General features: G+C 30.5%; 1 long non-coding RNA gene across 1 annotated transcript; it reads left to right on the top strand.

The window, feature by feature from the left end:
• Nucleotides 1–8,052: 8,052 nt before the first annotated feature.
• Nucleotides 8,053–8,771, top strand: LOC141705438 (uncharacterized). Its single transcript, XR_012568361.1, has 2 exons — nucleotides 8,053–8,230; nucleotides 8,347–8,771. It is a non-coding gene; the product is annotated as an uncharacterized LOC141705438 (long non-coding RNA).
• Nucleotides 8,772–9,574: the final 803 nt, after the last annotated feature.

Below are 9,574 nucleotides of genomic sequence, written 5' to 3'. Positions count from 1 at the left end.
GCTGACTAGCGATATTCTAAAAAACAAAAAATAATAAAAAATAATAGTATGTCAAATGACATGCCTTGACATCTCTACATACATCCACCACTAATCACAAGTCCAACGTAATAAATGTTAATGTTAAAATAACCGACTACCGGGCTATCATAACTATAAATTGAATTTTTGCGTTAGATGGATGTGAGTTCGTTGTCTCGTATTTAATATTGCTAGTGCTTTGGATCGAGTTCTTTTGTTACATTTGAGTTCACATAAAATTGTAGAAACCTGTTTAATTTTGCATAGATCGGCAAAATATCATATTTTTTTCAAAAAAAATAAAAATAGAATGTTTGTAAATAAAAATATAATTTTTGCCATATTTATATAGAATGACGGTCGTTTTCCGAAAAAAAAAGTTACAACTTGGGTATTTTTCAGAAAGGACTAGAGAAATTACCAAATTTACTAATTTTCCTAAGTTTGTTTAGTGATTTTACTATTTTGTGAAAACATTTTCGAAAATGCGGTGCAACCAAAATTCATTAGATATTCAACTAGTTGCATCAACTTTTTTTTTGTTGCATGCACTTGCTCAAATTCGCCGATTTTGCATCAAGTTGCATAAAACCGCGTCCTTGCAAAAAAAATTGAAAAATAGTATATTTACAAATAAAAAAAATCAAAAAGTTTTTAAAAAATAATGGAATTTCTATAAAAATATTGTTCATCTTGGTTACTTTTTTTAAAATGCAAAAGGACTGTAATGTTTACTTATAGCTCTTACTAGGATAAATTCTGAGTCTGCTAATTTTCAAAAAACAAATGTGCCCTAGTCGACACACACACAATCTGGTGCTCGTTGTAGCGATATATCACAAGTCCGACTTTTTAAATGGGCCTGTCTACTTGATTTGAAATCTTCTGCATTCATAAAAACGTACCGGATAATGTTTTTAATTTCTTGGCTTCAAACAAATGTAAACTAAGGGAGCAAAATACAGATACGTTTCTCATGATTTAATATGAAGAATTTATAGAATTCTTTGAATTATTACATTTCAAATAAGGTAACAGAATTTCGGCCACCGTTCAGTGAATATGAAAGTTCGGTCAATTTTTTGAAAATGTGTGTATATTTAACCCCACCCCTATAATTTACTTTTAAAATAATATCCAATTAATTAGTTTTCGAGTACTCTCCGAGAGAAAATCGAGGTGAACTGAATTTTGAGTGTCAGCGTGTTTTTGAAACAAAATTGAGTTGAACCGAATTACAAACCTGTGCAAAATCAAAACCAATACTCTTTTTTTGATAAATTTTCAATGTTTGGTCGTTTTGTTTGAAATTATAACAAATTTGAACGGTTTCATCCAGAGGAAGGTATATAAATTAATTATAATTCCGACGTAAAAGTTATTACATCCGTCCTTTTTTGGTTGTAATGTTTTTTTTATTTGTCAAATTGACCCATTTTTGGCAAAATATTTTCATTATTCTTATATTATTTAAAAAACTGAAATTTATATATTAAAGCAGATTAAATATATTTTTTAATGATGTAATTTTTTTAAATTTCTTCAAATATAAAATATTAATTAAATTTTAATTAATTAATATATACAATAATAAAATACGACAAATAAAAAAAATAAAAGGAATCATAATCTTGTTTTATCCTGATAAATTAAGCATGGGGGAGGTTCCTGTAACAGTTTGTCGAGAAGCCCTTATACAATAAATGATTTTTTTGTTAAATGAACCATCCAATGACAGTAATTAAAGAAAAATAGGTACAGGGATTCACTACAAAAAAACGGTTAAATACAACCGGTCATAAACTGGTTGTATTTAGCTAAATACGACCGGAAACGGTTGTATTTAGCTAAATACAACCGGTTTTTGGACCGGTTGTATTCGCTCGAGTAATATTTAGTAAAACGGTCGTATTTAGTATACGGAGCGGCTAAATTCGACCGCTTAAATACGACCTAAAACGGTCGAATTTATTTTTTACCTAAAATTTGAAAATCCCGCGCAATTTTTAAATTTTTTGAAAAAATTTGAACAGTCCCCAAAAAAATAAATTCGACAGTATATGATCAAAAATATACTGCTAAATACAACCCCATTCAGTCGAAACAAGGAACACCAAATTTAAAAAAAATACCTCACCGGAATCGGAAGGTTTCCAGATTCCGGCGAGCCTTTTAAAAATACACATTATCTGCATCAAATTAAAGCACCCCATTCAACCCGGTACCCCAAAATCAACCCGGTACCCCAAAAAATCAAAGTTTCAAAATACCAGCAAAAAACTCATTGAGGACTTTCATCATACAACTTTTGTGCATTCAAAATAAACTCATAACAATTATCACATCTGACCACTCAACACTTATATTTGTCATATCACCCGCTTTAAACTCATTCAACGTGTCTAAGAACTATCATCTCCTGCAGTCGCTGACCCTCAACGCAAACGGAAACCATTCTTCGATCTCCGGCGAGCTATATTATAATTATTATCCGGTTCGTTTAGAACGATTTTGGGTTAGATGGGTTCAGATCTGGTGGGTTTAGGACGGGTTGTGGAAAAATGGTGGGTGAGTTTGGGATGATAGTGATGATTATACGTGAGTTTGGGACCATAGTAGAGATTGTTGGTGATTATATGAATGATTTTGGGATAAAAAGTGTGTATACCAAGAGTTATGCAGAGGGAGTTGAACCGTGAGGCAAGAAGAAGGAATGGTGAGCGGAGTAATGTAATGGGGTGGGGTGGGGTGGGGTGGGGGTGGGGTAAATTCTATTTTTAGTTTATTTAATTTTGTTTTATTTTGATTTATAAATATTTTTTGTAAAATGGAAATTCAACCGTTGGATTGATATGATAGTAGTTGAATTTGGTCCGTTAGATATAACTCACGCGGATCGCTGACGTGGCTCTAAATACAACTGTATTCGGTTGAATTTAGGAGTGTCCTTATTATTATTATTATTATTATTATTATTATTATTATTATTATTATTATTATTATTATATAATTTGTTCCCTTTAATAGGACTTATATAATTAATTAATATTTTCCCTAAAAATACTATAATATTCAAAAATTTTAAATTTATTTTTGAGAAATCACTATTTTGAATTCATGATTTTGATCTATATATTTTAGTGATATGACAAAAATTTTAGAAAAAAATAAATATATTTGGTTTGCCTTTTTAAGAGTCAAAGAGTAGTTTGACGAGTACTTATAACTAGTGTTTAATCCCATATTGATGTTTCGATATTTTTAAAAATATTAATGAATGATCTAACCATACGGATGTCAAGATCTATATATTTTACTGATATGACAAAAATTTTAGAAAAAAATAAATATATTTGGTTTGCCTTTTTAAGAGTCAAAGAGTAGTTTGACCAGTACTTCTAACTAGTGTTTAATCCTATATTGATGTTTCGATATTTTTAAAAATATTAATGAATGATCCAATCGTACGGATGTCAAGATCTATATATTTTAGTGATATGACAAAAATTTTAGAAAAAAATAAATATATTTGGTTTGCCTTCTTAAGAGTCAAAAAGTAGTTTGACCAGTACTTATAACTAGTGTTTAATCCCATATTGATGTTTCGATATTTTTAAAATATTAATGAATGATCCAACCGTACGAATGTCAAGATAAATATATTTTAGTGATATGACAAAAATTTTAGAAAAAAATAAATATATTTGGTTTGTCTTTTTAATAGTCAAAGAGTAGTTTGACCAGTACTTCTAACTAGTGCTTAATCCCATATTGATGTTTCGATATTTTTAAAAATATTAATGAATGATCCAACCGTACGGATGTCAAGATCAATATATTTTAGAGATATGACAAAAATTTTAGAAAAAAATAAATATATTCGGTTTGCTTTTTTAACAGTCAACTAGTAATTTGACCAGTACTTCTAACTAGTGTTTAATCCCATATTGATGATTCGATATTTTTAAAAATATTAATGAATGATCCAACCATACGGATGTCAATATCTGTATATTTTAGTGATATGACAAAATTTTTAGAAAAAAATAAATATATTTGGTTTGCCTTTTTAAGAGTCGGGGAGTAGTTTAACCAGTACTTCTAACTAGTGTTTAATCCCATATTGATGTTTCGATATTTTTAAAATATTAATGAATGATCCAACCGTACGGATGTCAAGATCAATATATTTTAGTGATATGACAAAAAGTTTAGAAAAAAATAAATATATTTGGTTTGCCTTTTTAACAGTCAAAGAGTAGTTTGACCGGTATTTCTAACTAGTGTTTAATCCCATATTGATGTTTCGATATTTTTAAAAATATTAATGAATGATTCTACCGTACGGATGTTAATATCTGTATATTTTAGTTATATGACAAAAATTTTAGAAAAAAATAAATATATTTGGTTTGCCTTTTTAAGAGTGAGAGAGTAGTTTGACCAGCACTTCTAACTAGTGTTTAATCCCATATTGATGTTTCGATATTTTAAAAATATTAATGAATGATCAAACCGTACGGATGTCAAGATCTATATATTTTAGTGATATGACAAAAATTTTAGAAAAAAATAAATATATTTGGTTTGCCTTCTTAAGAGTCAAAAAGTAGTTTGACCAGTACTTATAACTAGTGTTTAATCCCATATTGATGTTTCGATATTTTTAAAATATTAATGAATGATCCAACCGTACGGATGTCAAGATAAATATATTTTAGTGATATGACAAAAATTTTAGAAAAAAATAAATATATTTGGTTTGTCTTTTTAATAGTCAAAGAGTAGTTTGACCAGTACTTCTAACTAGTGCTTAATCCCATATTGATGTTTCGATATTTTTAAAAATATTAATCAATGATCCAACCGTACGGATGTCAAGATCAATATATTTTAGAGATATGACAAAAATTTTAGAAAAAAATAAATATATTCAGTTTGCTTTTTTAACAGTCAACTAGTAATTTGACCAGTACTTCTAACTAGTGTTTAATCCCATATTGATGTTTCGATATTTTAAAAATATTAATGAATGATCAAACCGTACGGATGCCAAAATAGTTAAAATTTTAAATATTAAAATTACTTACATTTTTCCGTAAACTTTGTTTTTGACAATTTTCATATCCGTATGGTTGGATTATAATTTAAAATAAATACAAAATAAATTGAAACTCAAACTATAATTATTAATTGAACGATAAATATCTAACTACCATAATAATTTTTTTTGCAAGAACTAAAATATAAATTTCGTGTAAATTTATTCTATATTTTTTCCCAGAAATTTTCCGCCATTTTTAAAAATAATTTGACTGAATCGGTTGAATTTAGTACAAAATTCGTTGGCGGGAAAATTCTCTCCATTTTTTGGCAAGGCTAAATTCGACCGAATACGGTTGAATTTAGGAGCACGCCTAAACTCAACCGTATACGGTTGTATATAAATACGGTTGTATTTATTCGGTTGTAATTAGTAAGGCTAAATTCGACCGAATGCAGCTGAATTTAGGAGCACCTAAACTCAACCGTATACGGTTGTATATATATACGGTTGTATTTATTCGGTTGTAATTAGTACTAAATTCGGCCGCGTAAATACGACTGTATTTAAATACGACCGCATGCGGTTGTATTTAGTCGCGCCCTTAATTTCAACCGAAAACGGTTGAATTTGATGTCGGTTGTATTTGTGCGGTTGTATTTAACCTTGTTTTCTTGTAGTGATTGTGGACAAAAATCCGCGGTTCGAAAAAATTATATTTTTGCCCTGTTGTCATGAACCGCGGATACTGTCTGCGGTTGGGACTTGAAGTTAATGCAAGGGGTTCATTCCGTGGTCTGCAAAAATTATCTTTCTTGTCACGACTCACGGATATTATTTGCGGTTGATACTTGATTTTAATGCGGGGTCCATTTTCACTTATTAAATAGAAATCTATTTCATGTCTCAACCGTAAATAATATATACGGTCCTTTTAACTATTTTTTTAATCACAGCCGTTAGATTATTAATTCACCTGACAAATCTAACGGATAAAAAACTATTTGTTATATAAATTATTTTTGGCAAACCGTTATCACAGACCCTCTCCCGTTAAGTAAACGGATCTTTCTCTCATTTTTCTCTTTTAAGAACTGACGCGGAGAATCGAAAGTAACACAAAAAGGAAAAATTATAATATCATATTTTTCTTTTAAAAATTGAAAAAGTTTCGGTTTAAGAAAAATTAATAAATTTGACTTGCAGCGACTCTCATCGTAGAAGAAAGCTTAATTACGGAACAATCGGTGGACCAGAATGGGAGTCAAATTAATCGGAAAAAACTAATAATGTCGTGTTTATGAATTTTTGTACTCTACAAATATTTAATAATTCGAACTAATCCCCCATTGCCTGCCACCACAACGTCTCATAAATGTTGCTACCAACTTCTTTGACTTTCAAAACCGGGATTTTGGTATTATGTTACTCGGAGTATGTTCTAAAAATTATTAATTTTATTAATTATTATATATAATTAATTATTTTAATATTGGATCAATTTGATTTTATAATTCAATTAATAACTGTACTTTTTTCTTAATACAAGAAAATAGATTAAACAAAATAATATAAATTTATAGTGGGCCTAGAGTCGCATGGGTCCATGTTGATCCATTCACCATTCCATACATTTAAACCCTCTACCCAAAATATTCGAATTCCGTAAATTCGTACGATCTGATTCAGGAAAAATTAATAAAAATTTGATTTCGGAGAAAATCTCGGTCTGATTGGATCCGGCACATTGGCTTAAACGACCCACATATTTTTAATAAAAATTAATCCAGCCCTGACCGATCCAGTGAAATTTGAATTTAAGTCTAGTCCGGATTTAGACCCGATCTTGACAAAAGTCCCGCCAAATCTGGATAAAATCCCGGTCCGACCCGATCCGGTCCGTTAAAAACCCAAATTTTATGTTAATTTTTAATAAAATATTAGCGTAGGACATTGGAAAAATTATGTTATATCCAAATTTATTTATAATTTAATATAATATGATGTACGTATAAAATTAAATTCTAAACTTATAAATACAATTCAAAAAATAAACAAAAATCATATATTATCATTAAAAATTAAAACAGGTAATAGTAAAATTATTTGGAAAAATTTGGCGGACCGGCCCGATCCGCGGACCTAAACGGGCCTAGTTATTTTAAACACAATTAAGACCGGCCTGATCCGATTTTTTTAAAATAACCGATCAAATTTAATTCAAAAATTTTCAAATTTTATAAAATTCAGCTCGAATGCGGTCCAATTCGATTTTTATACGAATCTGTATCCAACTAGCTACTCGGTAGAATGTGAAAAGTTTCTAAGTCAACACCGCAAGCATTTTATTGTTATCATCAATAATAATACAGAAATAAAATAGCATTGCATTTGTATACCTACACAACGTATGCTATGCTAGTTTAGTGTATGTCAAACATGGACAACCTATAATAATTTTAAATTTATTTTCAATTCATATTAATTTAATAAAATATTCTACTAGCAGGCATGTCATGTAAATTGTCTAGATATTTTAAATTCACGAAATTATTGTGTATTTTAAAAGGTGCCAAAGTTAACTAATTATCCTTTAATTTAACACAATTTTTACTTTAATAAAATGACCTACAAAAATGTTACTATATTATAGATTTTTTTTATCGTAGATAACCCGCAGTCGCTACCGAAACGGGTGCGCACTGAGTAAACCCTACACATAATAGTCTGGAAACCACATTTCAACGACAAACTCCAACGGAGACATAATCATAAATTTTCATTCGAACCTGTAAGCAAATACAGGTATGTAGCTACATAATGCAGAAGGTATCGGTCCATACTTCATACATACAGCAATACACCATACAGGTCCACTCATCTTCATGCAGGTATTACATATTTACATAAAATTTTGTAAGATATGAATAATTAGGACTATTTTATATGTAAAATCATCTACAGCACAAATTCCCAGAGTCTATAAATAGAGACTGCACTACCTTACTTCTCACCATTCAGCTCTTGCATTTCACTAAAAACACACATTTGCAAATATGGGCTCCAAAATTTTCCTCTTGCTTGGTCTGTCAATTGCTTTTGCTCTTCTCATTAGTTCAGAAGTTGCAGCTAGGGACTTAGCTGAAAGTGAAACCACTGCTCAGCGTAAGTCTTAGTTAGAAATCTGTCAAATTTAAATATGTAATAATGTAGGTTCTTTCTTCTTTTTTAATAATTAGGTTTACATTCCTTACAAATGAGTATTTTTTGACAAATTGCAGCTGAGGGCTACCATGGAGGAGGTTACAACAACCGGGGAGGAGGTTACCATAACGGAGGGGGTTACAACAACAGAGGAGGAGGCTACCACAATGGAGGAGGAGGATACCGCAACGGTGGAGGAGGGTACCGTAACGGAGGAGGACACCGCGGAGGCGGCTGCTATCACTACTGCCACGGTAGGTGTTGCTCTGCAGCTGAAGAGGCGGCACTTAAGTCCACTCCAGTTAAGCCACAGAACTAAAGAACGAGAACTGCATGCTTTCCTTGTATTACTACTTGTATTTTCTAAATAAAATGCATGTGCGCTAGAAATCTGATGAATGTCATTGTTACGATGACATTTTGATTTTTGGTAGCCGTGCTCTTATACATTGTCTGTGTACGCATCTCGTTGAATATATTGGATGTGTTGTTTGGTGTTTTTCGATGAAAGATGGTGCTTTACGCATAATAATTACTTTAAAAATATATAATCAACTTGCATGCAGGCACGGATGCACTTTATATATTAAAAATTTCGACTTAACCCGAAATTCAGCCTAGTTTAGTTCTCATGGGCTATCCAATAGTCCGTGAATCAATTCTCCATTTGTTTATGAAATAAAAATCAATTGTTGTTGTATTTGTGTTTAGAATTGTCAATGGACAATCAGTCAAGGAGGCAGAACCGATTTTTAGGGGGGATGAATTTACATTACAATTTTATAAAATAAAAATAAAATTAATTTTGATTGTAAAAAATTAAAAAATTATAAGTTTAACTCATGATTACAAGAATAATGTTAAGAATGCGTTTATATTTTTGAGATACATAAGACCATGCCAATAGTTTGATAAAAAAGAACAAGAAAAGTATGAAAACAAGGAAAAGAAGAAGAAAAGAAAGAAGAAGAAAGGTATTGAAAAAGAAAGAACAAGAAAAGTAGGGCTGTAAACGAACCGAGCTGTTCGTTAAGCTCGCTCAAGTTCGCTCGAGTTCGAGTTCGATAAACTCGGTTCGATAGTATAACGAACTCGAGTTCGAACAGATATTCTTGTCTGTTAAGCTTAACGAACGAACACGTGTTCGACTCGTGGTTCGACTTGAGTTCGCTCGAGTTCGACTCGAGTTCGTTCGAGAAAAGGTAAAAAAAATCATAATTCAGAAATTATAGATTAAATTAACAATTTAAACCTAAGTACTGAAACTGGAATAAGTACATGATAAATTAAAATTATCCATTAACA

This window comes from Apium graveolens, chromosome 2 (assembly GCF_009905375.1).
Source record: "Apium graveolens cultivar Ventura chromosome 2, ASM990537v1, whole genome shotgun sequence".
Classification (NCBI taxonomy): domain Eukaryota; kingdom Viridiplantae; phylum Streptophyta; class Magnoliopsida; order Apiales; family Apiaceae; genus Apium; species Apium graveolens.
This window is presented reverse-complemented; position numbering and strand designations above follow the sequence as displayed.